The sequence below is a fragment of the Alosa alosa genome, chromosome 6 (genome assembly GCF_017589495.1).
Source record: "Alosa alosa isolate M-15738 ecotype Scorff River chromosome 6, AALO_Geno_1.1, whole genome shotgun sequence".
Classification (NCBI taxonomy): Eukaryota; Metazoa; Chordata; class Actinopteri; order Clupeiformes; family Clupeidae; genus Alosa; species Alosa alosa.
This window is the reverse complement of record NC_063194.1, coordinates 34,029,233-34,051,475: the sequence shown is the minus strand read 5'-3', so window position 1 is coordinate 34,051,475 and position 22,243 is coordinate 34,029,233. Positions and strand designations below refer to the sequence as shown.

Below are 22,243 nucleotides of genomic sequence, written 5' to 3'. Positions count from 1 at the left end.
CTAACACATCAGCTGGGAATGTTGCACACACCAAAATAAAACAGAAAATTATACTGGCAGGCGGGGCTTACCTGGATGGGGGGAAGCAGACTATCAAGGAAGGTGTCCACACATGCACTCTCACAGCAGAAAAGTGTTACACCATTGTCACAGCAAGCCACCACCGATATTCCATAGTACACTCCAAAGTGAAGTTCACAAGCCCGCCACCAGGTACCAGCTACCCCCCGCCGAAGATAACCCACAGGCCTGCCAACACATAAACTGATCAAAAAGGAGCACAGCAACCACAAACACCAGCATGTAGGTTATACCAGTTAAAGATGTAAAGCTATTGAGCCAGGGAAATAATCCTCGCTGCGATACAAGCTAGGCATGCAGACACACTACAAACTCAGAAAACACGGTTACACACACACACAAAAGCAAAAGCAAAACAGACCAGCAAACAAAAAACAAACAAACAAACAAACAAACAAACCCGCCCGGGAAATCCCAATCAAGCAAAGAGCAACACAATCAGGCCAGCTACCGCGACGCGGAGGTGCTGTGATGACGTAAACACAAAAATAAGTGAAAACTAATGCTATGGACAAGACAGCAGCGTGACCGCACTAAACAAGCAAACTTGACGAAGCCATGCTACCTGTAACATAAATAGTCAACACTTAGAGTGTATCAAAGTGTCTCAAATGCCACACCAAAAGCTACAACATTCCGGTTTCATACATACTCATCACTTGCAGTAACTGATTAGCCAATAGGCCTAAAGAACACTTAAAACAGACACGCCGTGCCGTCGTCATAAGCTGCAAGCATACATAAACAAAGAGCAATTAACTCCGTAAATTCAAAATACTCCGTAAGGCTAATAAAGGGAGATAATAAATATTTGGAAATGCATACCTGCAGGGGAGAGTTATCTAATGCTAGACAGGTCAGGTTCCATACAGCCACGGCAGAGTAAGGGAGACGCATAGCTACAGATGGAAAGGGTAAAGTATTAACACTAGGCATGAATAGCTTAACCAATGCAGCGAAATTGCAACATACCTGGCGATTGGCTCCTGCGTGAAACCCAGGGACAAACCGAGCGAGAGACAGAGAGGAAGACAGTCCGACCTACTAGGCACCTTTATACCATGGCCTAATAGATAGACCCCTTCGCAACGGTGGTGAAAACATAAACATTCAGGTGGGCGTGACGTCACTGGAGGCAGAAACAATCGTTTGGATAGTGAGGCGGCTATTTGAATAGTACTAGTGAGGCTGCTAAAATCAGACAGTAATCTAAAATCTTTGCTAAAATGTGTAACGATATAACACAATACGTACATACACTCAGTGTACGTGATCGGGAGGATTATTTGAAAAAACTAAGGCTACATTATCAGATGGGACCATCCTGACAGACCCAATACCGTCAGTGATTGGAAAGACAGGTTTGCCATCAGTTGAATGGCCGGACATTATTGAAAAACCGAGTGTCTACAGTAAGGAGAAGCTGAGGGTGTATAAATCATTGAATGCATATAACTATCTCCTAAATGGTCATGTCCAAGACTTACAATAGGCCTACAATGACGTGGTGAGTTTTGTGTTTGCCGAACCGACATTTTACCGAGCCAGCGCCCGCCCATGTCACAAGGCAAAGATGTATTGCAAACGTGCTAATTACCAACCATTTCGTTTGAAAATTCTAAAACAACAATGTTTTTTAATACTTCAAAATAACATTTGATAAATGAACCTCACATTTTTCAGTAGCCATAGGTGTCTAGATTTGAACAAACAGCTATGATAGGGGATCAGATTCAAAAAAATAATTCAGTGGAAATGCATGGATTCCAGTTGCTGCTACTGGAAGAAACTGGAATCCATGCATTTCCACTGAATTATTTTTGAATCTGATCCCTATCATACCAGTTCATTCTTACTCGTTGCTTTCGACTTATCGTGACTAAATTCAAGATGGCTGCAAACGCTAAACTTCGCGGAAGATACTGTCTGTATAAATCGCCTTGTAAGTAAACTACCAGTGCTTTTCAAAGTTCTCAATGTCTCGCTTTTAAATGTCAGGGCCCTCGAAGTCTACCAATGAAGTGTGGAGATACATTGAGCCTCGTAAATGGGTGTAAAACAGTGATTTATTTGCATGGCTAGCCCGATGCGTCAAGCACCACTATTGAAAAAAGCTGTTGGTAGCATCGGCTAACTAGCCAAATTTTGGAGTGCAGGGGACAAGCCGAGATGGACTATGAGACATAACGTTCACACTCGGTATCATGTTTCAATACACTTTAGGTCAATATCACACCGGAATTCTCCTTTAATGTGGAAACTATCACAGATTTCTCAATGAACCACAACGACATCAATAGATGGTGAGGTGTTGAGTGTGTTGGAATTCCCTTCCTTGTAGCATCCCGTTCTGCATTCCACAGTTCACTTTGTCTAACTAATTAACAAATCTATTTCCTTATTAGCTGCATACTTGAGGTTGGAGATATTTAGGCATATCAAGTTTCTCACATACTGGAACTTCAAGATACATAGCCTTATTATTCTCTTATTATGACCGCCGCGCAGCACATTTGATGGTAGGCCAAAATATGTAGGAACAGTGCCCTCTGAAGTAGGCACAGTGCAATGTTGGTAGACAGGCCTAGAAATGGCCCATCCCAGATGAAGATAACTTTAAATGAATAGGCTGTGATATCTACAATATAATTAGCAATAATGAGCTAATAAGTGTCACAGGTAGCCTAGGTATATCATGTCAACATGATAGCTATATCGGATTTACATACAGTAGAAGCAGAGCTTAGCATTGTGAAAAACATGGCCCTCAGTTTCAGAAACTGTCACATCAGAGAGTGGAGTAGCAACAGACCTCATCTATCTTTGAGACAAGGTGAGCATAGTTCAAAATGAAAGCAAACCATGTTTAGCCATTAGGTCGTCTTATTCCCCGATTATAGCCTATATAATAAAACATAAGAGGCAAATATCAAATGTCCTTCAAGTGGAGAAAGATGATAGAGAAGATGCCATAGAGGATGATGGGAGTGAGGAGAGCAGGGTATGGTTGCTCTGAGCACAGTGAAGAAATGACAGAAGAGGAACTAGAAAGTAAGCAGAGCCATCAGAACAGTTTTTGAGGATCCAGGACTATGGCCAGAGAAATTAAGAAATTATCAGAGAGATACCACAGTAGGCAGTTATTACCCTATTGTGCAGACCTACAAATGCATGTGTGCAGTGGTCAGATTGTTTTTTTTTTTTTTTTTTTTGGGGGGGGGGGTCTTGTGCTACACCCCTGAAAACACACATCATGAGATGTACACACTCATCCCACAATGACTTACGGTACTAAAGTAAGTTGCTATTGTACTACACGCTGGACAAATACAAGAAGCCTACCAGCTTCCACGTGCAACGTTTTGAAAGAGTAACGTTCCACGTTACTCTTTCAAAACCAAGAATAGACATAGTCATTATACCTCAGCATGCTAAAGCAAGTCATTTTGTTCCCTTTTGGTTTGCTTTTGCCTTATGGTCTTCTCACAGAAGCTCAACAAATGCTGTGTTGAAGAACGCTGTTAATTGTACTCTGACTGTCCACATAAACACTGACTGCATTTCATTGTCTTTGTACTTATACTCTGCACAATGACCATAGAGTTGAATCTAATCTAAAATCTCGCCCCAATGACAAATAAGCGGTTGTGATTGGTTCCTAGGTTTTTGGTGATCAACGGGACAATCTCCAGACGGACCCACAAATTCAAATCTGCTAGTGGTTCCTCTGAGATCACACAGGCTAATTTGATCAAGCAGGAAGACACACTCTTTACAGAGTCATGAGTTGTAGGCATATTATTTATGGTTGTAATGTATGTGCGTTTGCGCTAATTGGTAGCTGTGGGTATCCGTAGTTCATGTCTGTATCGCGGGGTTCTGAAGATGCTGAGTAAAAGTCAAGCCTGCGTTATAAAGTTGTCCTCTTGATTTCATTAAACACAACATGGTGTCAGAATAAACTTCAAAGAAGGTAAGAAAAAGGGAAATGGCAAACGTGGGTCTGCAAAACTGGAAAAGTTGGATTCGACGTTTTGAGCTGTATTGCATTGCTAGCGGAATAGACAAAAAGACAGAGGCTGGACAATGTGCCACGTTTTTGCATGTTGCTGGCGAAGAAGCAATAAAAGTAAGCAGCACGTTTGAATTCAGTGACGAAGAGAAAGACAAAATTGCTGTGCTAAAGCGAAAGTTCAAAGAATACTGCGAACCTAGAAAACACCTGCCATACCTGCTTTATATGTTCTTCACACGAGCACAAGGACCGTCGGAAACGATAGATGCATATGTCACGGATTTGAAAAGCAAAGCAAAGGACTGTGAGTTTGGAGACTTGCACGACTCATTGGTACGTGACAGAATTGTATGTGGCATAAATAACGACCAAGTGAGAGGGAGATTGCTTAGAGAGGCGGATTTAACGCTGCAAAAGGCAATTGACGTCTGTCGAGCAAGTGAAATCACGTCCAGCCAAGTGAAAGCATTGAATGATGAAGTAGAAGTGCACAAAATCCGGACTGTGAAATCAAAGAAGGGCTACAAAGGTAATGTGACAGAAAAGGAAGAGCAGAAAAGTGCAAACTGCAACAGATGTGGCTACAAACACGAAGCTAGGAAGTGTCCAGCATTTGGTCAGACATGCAAGGTATGCAACAAGAAAAATCATTTTGCAAAATGTGCAATTATAAAGCTACACAAGAAAGATGCACACAGTTGAGCAGAATGAGAGCTGCACAGACATGTTTATTGGCACAGTTCAAGTACATCATGAGAAATGCATTCATACTGTCAGAACAGATGATGAAATGTTGTCAGAAAGTTTGAAAATAAACAGAAGAAATGTGACATTCAAACTTGATACCGGTGCAGAATGTAACATAATGTCAGAGAAAACATTCAGCTCACTGGACATTAAAGGAAAACTGGCATCATCCAAATGCAAGTTAGTAGCATACACTGGTCACAAAATGGCATCGTTGGGCAAGAAATTCATCACATGTGAGTACAAAGGACTGAAACACAAGATAGAATTTGAAATCATACAGAAGGATGCTCCTGCAATACTAGGAAGAGCAGCATGTCAGAAGCTAGGTCTAGTTAAGAGACTGTATGAAATAGGAAAAGACACAGACATTTTAAAAGGCTTTGAAGATTTATTTTGTGGATTAGGCTGCTTACCTGGACAGCATCACATACAGATTGACAATACAGTCAGACCAGTAGTTCATGCACCAAGAAAGATTCCAGTTGCTCTCAGGGACAAAGTAATCGAAGAATTACACAGAATGGAACAGATGGTAATCACAAAACAGACAGAACCGACTGAGTGGGTCAACAGCATGGTGACCGTGGTCACTCCAAAGAAGATTCGCATTTGTATGGGCCCAAAAGACTTGAATAGAGCCATAAAAAGGGAACACTATCCACTGTTGACTGTGGAAGAAGTTGTGAGCCGCATGCCGAATGCAAAGTACTTCTCAGTACTGGACGCCAATCAAGGATTTTGGCAAATCGAGCTTGATGAAGAGAGTTCAAAGCTCTGCACAATGAACACTCCAATAGGGCGCTATCGCTTTCTGCGTTTACCTTTCGGAATATCTTCAGCATCTGAGGTCTTCCAGAGGTCTGTAGCACAGATGATAGAAGGCCTGGACGGAGTTGTCAACATCATAGATGACCTGTTGGTATGGGGAGACTCACAAGAACAGCATGATGACAGGTTAGTGAAGCTGCTGGAGAGAGCCAGAGCATACAATCTCAAGCTAAACAAAAACAAATGCAACATCAGAATGACTGAAATCAAATACATTGGCCACATTCTCAGTGTTAAAGGATTGAAACCAGGTGAGGAGAAGGTCAGAGCTGTGGTTCAGCTACTACCACCTGCAGACAAGCAAGAACTCCTCAGATTCATGGGAATGATACAGTATCTTGCTAAATTCATACCCAACTTATCAGAAGTCAGTGCTCCCCTGAGAAAACTGCTGGAGAAAGAAACTGAGTGGCACTGGGAGCAAGCGCAGTGTGAAAGTTTTGAAGAACTGAAAAGACTAGTCACAAATGCTCCGACACTGAAATTCTTTGATGTCAACAAACCTGTAATGCTATCTGTGGATGCAAGCTCAGAAGGCATCGGTGCAGTCATACTGCAGGAGGGTAAGCCTGTTGCGTACGCCTCACGTGCACTCACTGACTGCCAGCGCAGATATGCGCAAATTGAAAAAGAATTACTTGCCACAGTATATGGATGTGAGAAATTCCACCAATATGTTGAATATATTGAAGTTGAAAGTGATCACAAGCCATTGGAGAGTATCTTCAAAAAGCCTCTCCACCAGGCACCTATGAGGCTGCAGAGAATGCTGCTAAGGCTGCAAAAGTATAGTCTCAGGGTTACATACAAGCCAAGAAAAGAACTTCACATTGCTGATGCATTAAGCCGTGCTTACCTCAGAGAAACAGCAGAGGAGTTTTTGGAGGAAGATCTGGTTATGAACTGCATTACACGTCAGCTACCCATGACAGAGGAAAAGCAGGAAATGTTTAAAAGAATGAAAGCAGAAGATATGGAAATGCAGACACTGAAGAACACCATTGCAAAAGGATGGCCAAAGGACAGAGGGACAGTACCAAGAACAATACAGCCATACTGGAACTTCAGAGAGGAAGTCAGCTATTCAGATGGACTGTTGTTCAAAGCAGATAAACTCATCGTCCCAAAACAACTCAGACAAGAAATGCTCTGCAAAATACACGAGTCACACCTTGGAATAATCAAGTGTAAAGCTAGAGCAAGAGACATTCTGTACTGGCCAGGAATGAACGCTGAAATTGAGGAAATGGTATCTCCGTGTGCTGTGTGTAGCCAACACCAGAACAGCAATCAGAAAGAGCCACTGCTGTCACATCCATTACCAGAGCGACCATGGGAGAAGATAGGCACCGATCTCTTTCATTACAATGGATCAGAGTATCTGCTGTGCGTAGACTACTTTTCAAAGTATCCAGAAATCTACAAGTTGTCTGAAACAACCAGTCGAAGTGTCATTAATGCAATGAAGTCCATGTTTGCTAGGCATGGAATTCCAGACATTGTCATATCTGACAATGGCCCACAATATGCAAGTGCCGAATTCAGAGCTTTTGCAGAAAATTGGGAGTTTAGATATGTGACAAACCCCGCCCAAACTATCCTCAATCGAATGGTCAAGCAGAAAGAACAGTGCAGACCATTAAGAACCTGCTCAAGAAGTCACAGTGCAGTAATGATGATCCTTACATTGCACTTTTAGAGTACAGGAACACGCCACTGGAAGCCATAGGACTATCCCCAGCACAGTTATTAATGGGAAGACGCCTGAAGTCGAAACTTCCTACCTCCACGTCGCTGCTGACCACCGAGAAAGCATCTCAGGTGTGTGATGAGCTAAAAGAAAGACAAGGAATACAGAAGCTATACTATGATCGACAAGCACGACTCTTACCTGAGCTGCAATCTGGTGAGAAGGTCAGGATGCAAAGAGGGGAAACTTGGCAGCCAGCTGTGGTTGAGAAGGAACATGAGCAACCAAGATCCTACATAGTTCGCACACCAGAAGGAGGTTTGTACCGACGCAATCGCAAACATCTCAGGAAGACGGGTGAGAAGGAGAATGACGCTATACCGGACAAAAACATCATCGCAGAATCATCTGGAAGGATCCAAGTTCCTGAAAGAAAGACTGACGAAATGTTAACAGACACATCTGTAACTCAAAACACTGACATACACAACAATCAACAGCAAACACCATCACAAGTAACTAGGTCAGGTAGACAGGTCAAAGTTCCAATGAGATTCAAGGACTGACACTTGCACTAATATCTCACATGCACTAAGTAATGTTCAACTGAATAACAAAGAGGTTATTTTGTAAATGAAACATAGTTTGAATCTAGTTGGTGATTTGCATTGCTTACCAATGTTATGATATGATGTTCAATATGAGTTAATTTGTGGAAAGCACAATACTGTTATGTATTCTTGAATGTGTTATATAGGCATATGTGTATGCTGAACGGGGTTTATGTGAAATGCTGCTTTTGAAAAAAAGAACTAAAAGAAGGGGGATATAATGTATGTGCGTTTGCGCTAATTGGTAGCTGTGGGTATCCGTAGTTCATGTCTGTATCGCGGGGTTCTGAAGATGCTGAGTAAAAGTCAAGCCTGCATTATAAAGTTGTCCTCTTGATTTCATTAAACATAACAATGGTTATTGTTATGATAACTTCCTATAATTATAATAGCATTATCATAATTATTATGCTTATTGTAGGCTATTTGAATTTATGTTAAACTAATTCTAAAGTAATGATTATTGATGTTGCTGTAAGTTGCTTTGAACAAAAGCATCTGCCAATATATAAATGCTTGTAGGAATATGAACATCATGTTTCATTCATAACAGAAATTTGAGGAAAGACAGGGGCTGGGCACCCAGCTATGGACATGACCATGAAACCATGGAGTGGTATCAGGGCTGCACACTCAAAAGAAGCCTGTTGTATACATGACATATACATGAAACAACTTGCCAGTAAAACAAAGATTTTTCATAAACAGATCTGACAAAGCTTACTCAGTGCCAACATGAAGACACACAGTGGAAGTGGATTCATCATTGTCTGTTTTTTATTTCTTTATCCAGATCTTGTTTTTTTTTTGGTGTTGGTGTAAATCCCGTCAGACATAATCAAAGACGTGTTGAAAACAGAGGATGTAGCCTGGGCCTGTATGTCAACCTAATAGGTCCTTGGCAGAGCCCAGACCTGCCTAGTACCTAGTACCTTTTCTTACTCCACTAGTCTCTTTCTTCTGAGCCTGCAACTGCAATTCTGTCACCTTATCGAACATTAGCTTTGTTTCTTTTCTTTGCCTGTCCCTCATTGTCCTAAAATAAATATAGCCTAGCACATAAGGCAATAAATAACTTTGTGCTGGATTAATGGTATATTTTAGGCCAATGTGTTTTTTTAAGGTGGGGAAACATTTTAAGAAATGTTGCTGGGCAACCACATAACCAGTTCCATGTGTTCTGATGGGATGATCATGAAAATGTTGTTTGAAAAAAAATGGTGCTCAATATCATTGGAAACATGCCAGAATGGAATACTTAGGAACATTCTCCAGCAACATTGCTCAAAAAGTTTCCTTGTGTATCATCAGATTTAGGTTGTGTGAGCAGTGAGGAGAAACTAGGAGTGTGTTCATAGTAGTATTTGTTGATAAATAACACAATCCGTGAATTGGGCCTATATGTGCCCTTAATTGCCGAAGCAAGTTTAAAATGCACATTCCTCTCTGAGGACCTCCATTGGACCCTCAACACCTCTACCCTGATCAAAAAGGCTCACCAGCATCTCTTCTTTCTGAGGAGACTAAAGGTCCATCTGTCTCCTCAGATCCTGGTGAACTTCTACTGCTCCACCATCGAGAGCATCCTCACCAACTAGTCTCGGTTTGGTGCTCTACCCACGACCAGAAAGCACTGCAAAGAGTGGTGAAAACTGCCCAACGCATCACCGGTTCCTCACTCCCCTCCATCGAGGCCATCCAGGGCAAGCGATGCTTGCGTAAGGCGTGCAGCATCAAAGACTGTTCTCACCCCAACCACAGACTGTTCACCCCACTCCCTTCCGGAAGGCGTTACAGGTCTCTCCGCACCCGAACCAGCAGGTTCAGAGGAAGCTTCTTTCATGTGGCTGTCACTCTACTGAACTCTAGCTCTGAATCCCCGTGACATCCAACGAACTAAGCCCCCCATCACCCCCCGCCCCACACGACCATGGCAACCTTGACAGGGACAACCCATAGTGTTCTATTTATTTACAATTTACAACAGTTATACATAGCCATATTGTACTGTTACCACACTGCACATAGCTGTACATATCTGTCTATATGGTTCATACTGAATATCCTTATTTCTTAAGTTTTTCTGTAATATATTCTGTGAATACACTGCATCTATATTGTTCTTACTACTACTATAATGGTACTGCCATTACATTGCACATATCTGTACATGTTGGTCATACATTGTATTCTGATCTTATAAGGTAACTGCTAATACACTGCACATATTTATATTTCTTTTAAATTACTCTAAACCACTTTCTGTAAACCTACTAAGTACTACTGTCTACACTGCACTATATTTCTTATCCTGTCTATACATCACCTGTTTATACTTTGTATATCTCATTGCACTGTTCTGGTTTTTTGCACTTCTGGTTAGACACAAACTGCATTTTGTTGTGTTCGTACTTGTACTCTGCACAATGACAATAAAGTAAGGTTGAATCTAAAAAAAGTGTTTTCACATAAATACAATTATTTTTTGTTACATTTTCTTTAAAGTAAATTAGCTGGTATCTGTGCAAAACTGCAGGGATTTCTAGAAACAGATATATGAACATTGGATAAAGTCTGGTATTTTGTTGACGTATTAGATATATAGTTTATTGAAAAATTCAATATCCCTTTTTATCTTTCCAGAAATCCGAAAACAGGGTACAGGGGCCTGCTGTTTAATGCTTTTAGTTAAATGCAATGCCTTATATGTTGTCTCTGTCACTGAGGAAAGATCAACTGATGTTACCAGGTTAAACATGCAAGTAAAACAGAATATAACAAATAAGACATGGCCTTACCGTCCCGAGCTGTTCTGTGAAGAATCTTTCAGTGTCTAATGTACTCGGTCATTCCAACCATGAGAGCTATTAGTGACTCGGAAATTAGGCACCTCCCAGAAGTATGCAGTCATGCCACTTTAAAGCAACACCAAAGAACTTTTCCTCTGTCGCACGCACGCTATTTGTTTATTCAGCACCGGCTTTGACGATTTCTCGAGAGTCAGTCCGCCTCAGCTTGAGCCGGCCCGGGCTCTTCCTACTAATGTACAGGCAGGTCTTGCTGCAGGCCTCCTGTTCCTTGCCGTCCCAGATAGCAAAATCAGATTGGCAGATAGCGGACCGCTGGTGGTGTGCCACTTGTAGTCCGCCATTGGGCCACCTTCTCTTTACATTTATTTTGTCATGAATATTAAGAAAAGTTAATAAACTGACACGAGTAAATATTGGGCAATTTTTCTGCAACCTACCAACAGACCGCCAGAGAACCGATGACCAAAATGTCAGCAGACCGTCAGCTATGGCCCCAATGGACCGACAGTGGTCCGCCAGCCTCTTTCTATCTGGGTGTATTGCGGCTCGTACAGGCAGTCATGAGCACTTGGATTTGTAGCCATATCTTCAAAAACCCTTTTGCCATATCAGTTTCAAAACTACCATCCGCCATCGTTGTTACTTATCAGCTTTCTCTGCAGAGCAATTAGCTTATCTTAAAAGAAAGATGGTGGACACAAATATCACCAGTTAGCATAAATCACCAGCCAAATTGGCACACCGGGTTATGATGACCACAGACCCTGGGCACAAAATCGGAATGCCACCAAAAAAAGCGGTCAGGAAGCCCAGCTTTGACAATAACTCGAGCCGACAGCAAGTCTCGAAGATGAGGCCTGATATTCTTTTAGCTAAGGAGTAGACCGTTTCAGGGATATGCCATTTTACTATACAAACCCTACTAAACTCAAGTCATACACGTTTTGAAGCAAAATTGATGGAAAATTCAAAAAGACTTAGACATATTGATGCAGATTAGATTAGATTGCATTGCGGTGACCATCTTGGGCAGCCCTGGCCTACTGGTTAGTGCTTCGGACTTGTAACCGGAGGGTTGCCGGTTTGAACCCCGACCAGTAGGCACGGCTGAGGTGCCCTTGAGCAAGGCACCTAACCACTCACTGCTCCGAGCGCCGCTGTAGTTGCAAGCAGCTCACAGCGCCGGGATTAGGGTGTGCTTCACCTCACTGTGTGCTCACCGTGTGCTGAGTGTCACTAATTCATGGATTGGGATAAATGCAGACCAAATTTCCCCTCACGGGATCAAAAGAGTATATATACACTTAAGTCACAGTAGCAAATTCATGTGAAGTAGGCCTAATGTTTTTTTCTTTGATTCTAAGTTTTCTAAAAATGACACTGAGCTGAATGCATAGGTATTCCAACACAAATGAATATGAAATTAATATTTCACTATAGTCACCTATTTTGAGTTATAGCTTTACAAGACCTGGTTCCAGGCCTCAATTGTGTTTCAAGGCCACTTTAAGTAACCTAGAGGGCCCATATGTGGGCAGTTCCAGAGATGTACCGGCTGAAAAAAAAAACATTCAAGCTACTACCTCATTGCCAGTACATCAGTCACTGTCACACTGACTGTTTTAGAATTCTACTGGGTCTCAGATTTCAGAAGAATCAAGCATTTTATGATGGGCTAAAGTATGTGGGAGCAGTGCCCTCCTAAGTTGATGTGCAATGTTGGGCAAAAAAATAAATAAATACAAAATGGGGCAACAAGTTCTGTTTTCAAAGTTCATATTTTATTAAAACAGTATACATTTACCATCACACACCCAAGTGTTCCCCAGCTTCAACGCAGCATTCTCCCCCTTGCCCATCCTGGTCAAAGTTGCCTGTGGTTGAACACCAAGGCTTGTTATGGTTGATTCTAGTACATGTCCAGTGGAGTGTGCCCAATTAGACAAAAGGGAAGACACAAGCTACACCTCCAGCATCTTGATTAACGGTGGGCATGCCTGGAAACAGCAAAAGACACAGCATTATACATCATGAACTGTAAAAGAGGGAGTAATACTTGTAATAACTCAGCTCTTATTCCACCTAATAGCACAGAGTGAGGTGCTGCAGTGTTGGTTTTAAATGGGTCTGGTCGGTCATTACAGCTGGCAGGGCGTCTACAATAGTGGTGCTTCTGAAATTTAGCCTAAAAGTAAATGAATCAGAGAGACCTCTTATAGCTAGCTAGACAGACGCTCTGTTTTGAATAGTTTAAAGTAAAGTGCTATAAAGTCACTGTTTAATTGACTCTGGTCTACAAATGATAAGAGTTGAATCTTCGGTTCAATATTAGGCCTATATAACCGTCAGTTGGCAAATCAATTCAAAAGGCTAAATTATTCCAGAACTGTTTAAGTGTTTTTCATTCCGACATCTAGATTCAATGTAACAATTTAGACCAGCAACATTCCTGATTAACTGAGACACCTCACCAACAGGAAAGCAAAATTTGAAATGAGATCCGACCCGTTTCTCCTACACCCCCATGAGGAGAAATAATAGAAGGCAACAGGTGTGTTTTTAGCCTGTAAGTTGAACTAAAAAAAAAAAAATTACAAATGGGCTGAGACAACAAGACCTGAGAAATTGTTTTCCTCTTGTTTCAGCCCAAGTCAAAGTCTGTTGCTCCCCATTTCCCCTGAGGGGGGTTCAGGAGAAAAAGGTCCGATCTCAATAAGAGTTGGTTATGAGGTGTGGCGTCCACCAGTTAAAGAGGTGACATTTTCATTCCATTTGTTTTTTATAATAATAAATAATTTTTATTTATATAGCGTCTTTCTCAGACTCAAGGGGCCTGTACTACGAAGTGGGGTTACTGGCTTATCTGGGTAACTTCGAGAGTAACTTGATCACGTGTGGCGTAACTTCCCGATTAACCCGTACTACAAAAGGTGGATAGGTTTTAACCGAGGTATGCGGCCATGGCAATTTACGCTGCATCTCAAACCTGCTCCGAGCTCCTTTGTCAGATGATCTAGGAAGACGTCTCATGGCAATGCCCGTACATGGACATTCATGTAGGCTATTCCATCGGTGAAATTCTCTATGAAGATATACTGTATGTCCGAGGGAAAAATAAATATGGACATAGATCATCTGACAATGTATGCTGAATATCTGAGCAAGAATAGCCTAAAATAAATCGGACATAGCCTACAGTAGGCCTAATAAATAATCCATTTTAACAAACTTGTTGAATTGAATGTCATATTACTGTACCCTGCATATAAAGGCTACACATTTCCACAGCACCAGAATCCGACCGAATGCCTCCCTCAACCCCCTCCATAAGCCTTCCACTATTATTTGCGATGGCCAACTCCTCTGCCTTTCCTCCTACAGTAGTGTTCAAAGACACCTTTTTGTTAGCTGTAAAACAGAGGCCAAGTGAAGGCTATAAGCTACAGTAGGCCTACATGTTTTCATAATTAAGAAATATTAATGCAAGCTATAACTATATAAACCTACTATTCTGAATAATGTTTTTGTGTTTCATTTTCACCTGCTGCCATGTGCGTTTGGTGTTGCATCTGAAATGTTCACAGGATTAGGCATACACTAAATCAGTCAATGGGGGCTACTTAAACATTCAATTATCCTTATTACTATAATCTACATGCCCACTTCTGAATTGGGTTGCATCTGTAGGGCTTTCTATGAACTCAAAATAGGCCATTTAATTATTTCAACTCATTTCAGACATTCCGCAAGCTACTAATCCTCCGTAACACATATTTGAAGAACATGTGGGAATAAAACTACTTTTAGGCATTTAGGCTACTCGATCTGCAATACGTTGCCAACAGCCTTGCTTTGTTCACTGCCGACGTATTCAATGTCGTAGAGTGGGTTTTAATTCCTCATAACTGGTCATAATAATTGTGCATTCATCTGTAAAATCAGGTGATGGCTTCATCATTGAAAGTGGTGACTTGCGCTGCAACCCGCCCCTTTTATGTGAAGGCGCACAAACTCCAATTAGGTTAACCCCGGCTCAACAAATCAACTTCATAATCAGCGTTGTAATACCACTAAGTAACACCACTTAAGAAACCAGGGTTGACAAAACCTGGTTAACAAAGTAACCCTGGGTTACATCTGGGTAGGTTAAGCTCCCTTCGTAGTACAAGCCCAAGGTTACTTTACAAAGTCAACACAAACAAAAGACAACATGGAAACAGACAGAAAAAAAAAGGGCAATTGCGATGAGTCAAGCGCAGGCGGAAGGTGAAGTGTTCCTGAAACAGAAAGGTCTTGGGGTGAGCTTTGAAGAGGGACAGTCACGGAGGGATTGAGGGAGGGAATTCCAGAGCTTAGGGGCCATGGCGCTGAAAGACCTGCCACCTAGGGTAGAGAGTCTGGTGCGACTGAGAGGAGATTGTGATTAGAGGATCTGAGGGAGCGAGAGAGTAGGAGATCAGAAGGTCAGAGGTAAGGAGGAGCAAGGTCATGGAGGGCTTTGAAAGAGTAGTAGAATTTTCAATTTGATTCGGGACAGAACCGGTAACCAGTGAAGCTGAGAAAGAATAGGGGTGATGTGTGCAGATCTCTTGGTATGAGTGAGTAGTCTGGCTGCAGAGTTCTGAATATATTGTAGTGTTTGAAGTGATTTAGTGGGGAGGCCAATGAACAGGGAGTTGCAGTAGTCTAGGCGGGATGTAATGAACCAGGGGTGAAGGTGCACAATGTTTTTAGTGAGGGATTTAATGTGGAGGTCGAAACTGTGAGGAGTCAAGCAGTATGCCAAGGTATCTGACAACAGGAGCGGATTTGACAATTGTACCAATATTCAGACGGAGTCTGAGATTTGGACAGTTGAGGTTTGGGGCTGATGAGAAGGTGTTTGCAATGCAAGTCTGACAACTGTTAAGCCTCTTTTCAGACAAAAACACCATGATACTTAATGTATACTTATGTGTAGTTAGTACCATTAATCTAAATTTGCATGCACCTTGTATGTTCAAGAGTTGATTCTCCAGTGCCTTTCTGATGTTGTTGAGTGCATCAAAGTTGTCCACTTCAAACACATGGTCTGATTCTGGTTTGGATGCAATGGCATTGAGCTGGTTTCGTGCCGTCCGGCTGGTCCATGCACTGCCAACCTGTCACAAGAAAAAGATTCATTCATTTAAAAATATATCATGCCATGTCAGTGTTTACAAATAATAAAATGTATATGGAGCAATGGTGAGTTCCTACTTCCAGTACCAGCAACTGGAATCCATGCATTTCCACAGAATTATTTTTGGAATCTGATCCCTCATCATACCTGTTCATTCGTACTCGTCGCTCGACTTATCGTGACTAAATTCAAGATGGCGGCAAACGGTAAACTTCAAGGTACTGTCTGTATAAATCGTCTTGTAAATAAACTACCAGTGCTTTTTCAAAGTTCTCAATGTCTTGATTTAAATGTCAAGGCCCTCGGAAGTCTACCAATGAAGTGTGGAGCTACTTTGAGCCTCGTAAATGGTGTAAAACAGTGATTTATTTGCATGGCTAGGCCGATGCCCGATAACCTGACTCTTGCCAGATGAATTTCGTTCCGCTTAGCTCCGCCTAGCTTCACTCAAATCCATCTGGGACCTCTTCCGTTGAGTGAATTCAGCTCGAGATTGTATGGTAGAGCCAATCAGGATGCAGGGCGGGAGTTTCATAGATGTGACACAGCGTAGAATCAACCGTGAGACCGTTATGAGAGTCACGGGTTGGCTTCGATGCGAGTGGTTGAAGTAGCACGTCAATAGATGACTGACAAGTGGCTTATCCAATCATATGCAAGCATTTTTTGATTAGGCCCAGCCTTCTGAAGCAACACTTCAATGGATTGATCCCAGATGGATGAGTGGAGCTAGGCGGAACGAAATTCATCTGGCGAGAGTCAGGTTAGATGCCCGAGGCACCCCCATCGAAAAACTGTTGGTAGCATCGGCTAACTAGCGGCAGATTTCTGAGTGCAGGGGACAAGCAGAGATGAGCTATGAGACAATACGTTAACGCTCGGCATCATGTTCCAACACACTTTAGGTCAATATCACACCGGAATTCTCCTTTAAGATATAATTACATAAGTGTAACTTAATTTAACTTCACACTGAAAGACTACTCTAGAAGGCCGGTCACACCAGAAACAACAACTAAGATAAACTACAGTCATCACACCACAATGCCACTGATATAAAGTTGAGGGAGTGTGCAACTGGCAGCCAGACTGCAGTGATATGCACCAGAGTGGTTGCCTGTGAACTGAATTAGGGAAGAGCTCACTAATACCACATTGCCATATTTGTGTACAAATAAACTCGCATGAAAGAAGCCTTAAATCTTTCACTCCAACTCCCATGATAAATGAGCACAAAAACAACTTGGCTATAGTTGTATAAAAATGTTGCTTAAAATTAAAATTGTTGTGCAAGGCACTAACAAAGATCAGTGGATCAACAGAGAGCACACATACTGATGGAAGCAGGTGTCTGCTGTGCTTTTGCATACTGTGGATAAACAATACAAAAAGTGAATATGAATATATAAGGTAGCATCTCATACCCCAATAGCGTATCTAGTAATCTTTTTTCCATCAGCCTTTGCTGTGACACTGGGATATGTTGAAGAGTCATAGGTTTGCCCATCTGTGATGATAATGAGGATCCTTTTGGCACCAGGTCTTGCTCCAGCAAAAGAATGAAACATATATTTCCTGTGTAAATAAGTATAGATTCATGATGTACACTTCAAATGATCATATAGGCCTAATAACTCTTAGGATTTCATAAACAAAAAGACAAATCTCAATATTTAGCTCCTATGTCAAAGTTATCAACTCCCAACACAGAAAAGAAAGTATCAAAGTAAATGTTTGTCTCAAATGTCTAGTGCAGCAGTTAAAACAGATTAGGGTATCAGAAGTCCTTATTTCAGACTTACACAACTTTCCCAACAGCATTTCCAGTGTTTGTGCCTCCTTGCCTCTGGACAATACTGTCCACCTGTTTTTCAAATCCTTTTCTATTAACAAAATTACAAATTCCTTCATGCGAATGAACTGGTCTGCTTTCACACTCGTAGATCCATCCAGAAGGAAGACAATATCCGCAGGCACTGAAGAGAAAATATTACAAATGAATTTGGTATATTATGAGTAAATAGTGTTTACAGTTTGTTATTTGACTAAGAAACATATTTGCAAGTTCCAATTATGGTGTTTATTTTGTGTGAATGTTTAGAGCACAGCTATAGTGAAGTCTGTTAAAGTCTACAACCCCTGGCAAATGTCAAATGTTACTTTGAAGTAACAAAATACATCGTGGTTTTAGAATTTTCGAACGAAACGGTCAGTAATTAGCACGTTTACGATAAACATTCAAAATTTTGGCTAAGCCCCCTCAATCTGTCAAACATACCAACTGCAGCTTTAAGTTGAAATAGTTGCCAAGATCCCTTTAATAGTTGACCACTAAAAGACTACTCAAGTTCATTGGATGCTCAGACAGATAGGTTGGACTGGTCCAGACAGCTTAAAAATCCCATTTCTTACATAGTATATGCACTCTGCACATGCTTTATGTACAGATCAGCACAATGCAATATGGTGAAAGTGTACACACTCTTACCTTGTTGTACCACCTGTGTAGACGTAGAACAACCTGTAGAGGCAGGCACTGCAGAGGAGGGCACTTTAGAGGCTGTAAAGGCTGGCACTGCAGAGGCGGGCATTTTAGAGGCAGGGCACTTTAGAGGATGTAGAGGCAGGCACTTTAGAGGCTGCAGAGGCGGGCACTGCAGAGGCGGGCACTTTAGAGGCGGGCACTTTAGAGGCGGGCACTTTAGAGGCGGGCACTTTAGAGGCGGGCACTTTAGAGGCGGGCACTTTAGAGGCGGGCACTTTAGAGGCGGGCACTTTAGAGGCGGGCACTTTAGAGGCGGGCACTGCAGAGGATGCAGAGGCTGGCACTGCAGAGGATGCAGAGGCTGGCACTGCAGAGGATGCAGAGGCTGGCACTGCAGAGGATGCAGAGGCTGGCACTGCAGAGGATGCAGAGGCTGGCACTGCAGAGGATGCAGAGGCTGGCACTGCAGAGGCTGCAGAGGCTGGCACTGCAGAGGATGCAGAGGCTGGCACTGCAGAGGATGCAGAGGCTGGCACTGCAGAGGCTGGCACTGCAGAGGCTGCAGAGGCTGGCACTGCAGAGGCTGGCACTGCAGAGGCTGTAGAGGAGGGCACTGTAGAGGAGGGGTGCCCTCCAAGTAGGCCTAGAGGATGGCACAGGAGACAAAGATGGTGGATGTTACATTTAGTCATTTGGCAAACCCTTTTACCCATAGCAACTTACAGCAACTGTGCTGAGATATCTTTGTATCCATTAGAATACATAATATCCTGATTGAATTAAGCCAATTCTAAAGTACAAACACTCCAAACTTGGCTGATTTATACCAGAACCATTTTTAAACATTGCAAGGGTGTTTCTCTCCCTCCCCCACTCACAGGGGCTAGGGGGAAGAGACGGCCACCATTCAACCCGGAAAAAAAATTAAGCTAAAAAAACCTGCATAGTTCTCCTTTAACGGTTGACAATACTGTTGCTTTATTGAAAGTGAAGCTCAAACATCTGTTTCATGCCACTTACTATCAAAGATTCTAGAACAGAGCTCTGCTCTAGAATCTTTGCTTACTATTATCACTGAAGCAATGTGCCTGTGCATCTCATTCCCTTTTAATTTGACCACACACACAACCTGAGAGATTTGTAGTTATTGGTGGATCCCCCTGTACAGTAGTTATTGGTGGATCAATATGACTGCAAACACGAGTGTGCAACAACTTGTAAAATCTTTATCCTTAATCATAGTATTGTTGTAATGAAATCATGCACCTCCATGTAATTATTTCTACATTTGATTCACAGAAACTAGGAGGCAGGACAGAGTTCACAACACTAGTTTGATAAAACTGGAAAGTCTGGCGTTCCTTGACGTTCTCCTGATCAATAAGTCAGAAGACAAATAAACAAGTTACACCTCCAAAAAATTAGGGATTTGAAAAAACTGGTCAAATTGCCTAACATTTCACTTCCTGTGACGGTGGGCTTTATCTGTGTAGACAGTGTGTAAACAGACATTAAGATAGAAAAGAGTGTATTTACCAGTGTGTACTGCAGTGGAACACCCACCTGTTGGAAAAACACCAATATAGCAGAAGTCATTAGGTGCACACACCCATTTCACAATGTCCTACAGGAGTCATTAGATGCACACATTCCACAAAGTCCTACAGGAGTCATTACAGTAGATGCACACATTCCACAATCTTACAGAAGTAATTTGCTACTGGGCCAGCTGGTGGGGAAATATAAAGACATCAGCCTGCACTGCTTCCTTACTGCACTCATTCAGCAACAAGGGTCATACTATTCATGACGCCTCTGCCCACTACACAAGGGTCATACTATTCATGATGCCTCTGCCCACTACACAAGGGTCATATTATTCATGATGCCTCTGCCCACTACCAGCGGGTGTCATGTCATGTCATGTGTACAAAGGGACATGACTCCCTAGTAGAGGTCATATTTACTAGAGGACAGATTAATTTCTCATTCCATATTTACTTCTTGTAATTCTTTGTCTGGTGAAAACATAAACAGAAAGAGAATAGAAAATGTGCCAGAAGAAAAAAAAAAAAACTAAACTAAAACTAAACAAACATTTTTATGAACGGATCTGAGAAAACTTACTCAGTGCCACCATGAAGAGCCACAGTGGAAACAAAGTCATTGTTGGTTCTCTGTGAAAACAAACGTAACATGTTATGTCAGGGTTTCGCAGGAGGACTCAAGCAAAAGACTCGTTAAATGCAGAACAGTCAAACAATTTGTTTGTTGGTAAATCGACACAAGAAACAAAAACGAAACACTGACAGGCTGACTATCCAAACAGACAGAAATCAGAAAAAAAGAAGAAAAACTAACACTTACAGACTTCACTTTCAACCAACAAGTGCAACAAACCAACTAAGCACAGAAGAGGAGCAGAGAGGTTATAAATACACAGACCAACAGATTGACAGATAACTGGAGGAGACCAACAAAACAATAATAGGGAACAGGTGTGAGCAGAAAATGGAGGGAAAACTAATAAGACAGGAAGTGCAGACCAAATAAGGAAAGGGGCGGAGACAGTCCCATGTAAGCAGGCAGGTAAACACAGAGCACATGGGGAACAGCAAAAGCACATAACAAACACAGGACAATATACAAAATGGCCACCAGGGTGGCAAAAAACAGTCCAGTGCACGGTTTCCCGATAATGATGGATACATGCAGTTACCAGGGTTTTCTGCGATTCATTTTAACCCATTAATGTCCATAGTGAACGTTTAAAATTCCCTTACAGCACTTAAAGTAGGCTACAAGTTTAGCAAAACACAAATCAGTGAGGGACAAGTCAAGGCAGGTTTTTTGATCTGAAAAAGTTTTTTAAATGAGGTCACACCATCCTGGTTGTCTTTTTTTCTAAGTGGATGTCATTTTAGTTGTCAATCATAGAATTGTAGGCCTACAGTTCCATAAAGAATCAAGAACAATATCTTATGTCTATTATTTATGTTCGGGTTGTGGTTTTGATCTTGAAAATGGTTTTAAAAAAATACAGCTCTGCCCAGTGCCCACCCAAAAATATGTTTTGCCCAACAGCCCTGATGGGCCTGGTTCTATACACGGACAAAAGAAAAATATCATGATTGGATGCTCATCTCAGTCTAGTATGGCCATTGTGTATAAGTTAGAGCTACCTTTTTAATGGGATTTACTATAAGATTTTCAACTGTAATAATACATCTGTTTTACGTCTTTATACACACATACAAACACAAGGATATCCACAAAACCCATTTTGAAATATGATAAAGTAATATTCTGTGCATATCCATTTGGTATTCCTGTGGAATTATACAGAACAAATGTTTCAAATCTCACATTTACACCACAACTGTGCAACTCTGACACTTTGTGGTCCCCTCTCTTACCCAGACAGACCCCACACACACACACACACACACACAAATATACACAGACACAAATACACTCACAAGCCCACATACTGTAAATGCTTATAGGCTATCTCAGAAACTACACAGAGTTACCGGTACATCAAATCCCTGGTACCACTGAACTCAAGGGAAGTTGAGGTTTACTGATATGTGTATGAATCTGGAATTTATCATGCAAAATGATTGCTATTGTGTATGAAGCCCGCCCCATGCCGGATAAGCAATTGTGATTAGTTCCTGGGTATATGGAAAACTGACAGACTGACTTGCAGAGCAAATGCAGATGCACCAGTGGAAATGGGGCTCATCATACTAAAATATGTGTTGCCATAGTGAATATGTATTCTTTGTAACCGGTATATAAACAGAAAC

At 41.8% G+C, this 22,243-nt stretch overlaps 2 long non-coding RNA genes across 2 annotated transcripts; both read right to left on the bottom strand.

The window, feature by feature from the left end:
• On the bottom strand, nucleotides 1-1,161 carry LOC125296602. Its single transcript, XR_007193813.1, has 3 exons — nucleotides 1,054-1,161; nucleotides 907-980; nucleotides 1-249 (listed from the first exon to the last, which is right to left on the bottom strand). It is a non-coding gene; the product is annotated as an uncharacterized LOC125296602 (long non-coding RNA).
• Nucleotides 1,162-12,544: 11,383 nt separating this feature from the next.
• On the bottom strand, nucleotides 12,545-18,540 carry LOC125296598. Its single transcript, XR_007193809.1, has 5 exons — nucleotides 18,435-18,540; nucleotides 17,749-17,922; nucleotides 17,371-17,521; nucleotides 15,776-15,926; nucleotides 12,545-12,782 (listed from the first exon to the last, which is right to left on the bottom strand). It is a non-coding gene; the product is annotated as an uncharacterized LOC125296598 (long non-coding RNA).
• Between the last annotated feature and the right edge of the window lie 3,703 nt (nucleotides 18,541-22,243).